Raw genomic sequence first — 680 nt, forward strand, 5'->3', positions numbered from 1 at the left:
TTAAAAAAAAAAAAAAAAAAAAAAACACACAAGGGCCACCTGCTGGTGGCACAGCGGTTAAAGCACTGGAGTCACACATTGTTGACAATGGTTTGAATCCCAGATCTGGCAGCTTGCTCTCACACACTCCTTCTGTCTCTTTCTCTGGTCAAGCTTAAAAATAATCAATTAAATTAAATTAATAATAAAAAAGAATATTTAAAACAAACAAACGAATAAAACACCCACTAGGATCTGTGGCATACATGTACATGAAACTTTGATTCACTATTTTTAAAAAGTACTCATACAGATCCTTTTGTGGTTCAGAAGCGAGATGATTGGGTGTTCACACCTGTGCGTGACATGTGCCTCCCTCCTGGCACAGTACCCGTCTGACGTGGAAAAAAAAATACTTATACAGATAAATATTTGACTACACTGGGGGTGTCTTAGAGAAGTTAATTCTAAACAATTCAGACAATCTTACTAAATAATGCCAGTATTATTTTCTGTTTTTCAGATGCTTTTAGCTTATTATCTGATGGTATCCTGCAGACAACAAGATAGAGGAAGACCAAGAAAACACTGAAAAAGCTTCTCCTAAAAATCAAGTTCCTGAGGATGATTCAGAAATATCCATGGATGTTACCAGATATCTTGGTATAGTTTCACTCAGCATTATAAAAAAACAATTACAG

The 680-nt window shown here is 35.4% G+C and overlaps 1 pseudogene; it reads left to right on the top strand.

Annotated features, from left to right (window-relative positions):
* Positions 1-292: 292 nt before the first annotated feature.
* LOC114006854 (uncharacterized) lies at positions 293-380 on the top strand (annotated as a pseudogene).
* Positions 381-680: the final 300 nt, after the last annotated feature.

The sequence above is a fragment of the Tupaia chinensis genome, unplaced genomic scaffold (assembly GCF_000334495.1).
Source record: "Tupaia chinensis unplaced genomic scaffold, TupChi_1.0 Scaffold000093_1, whole genome shotgun sequence".
Lineage (NCBI taxonomy): Eukaryota > Metazoa > Chordata > Mammalia > Scandentia > Tupaiidae > Tupaia > Tupaia belangeri.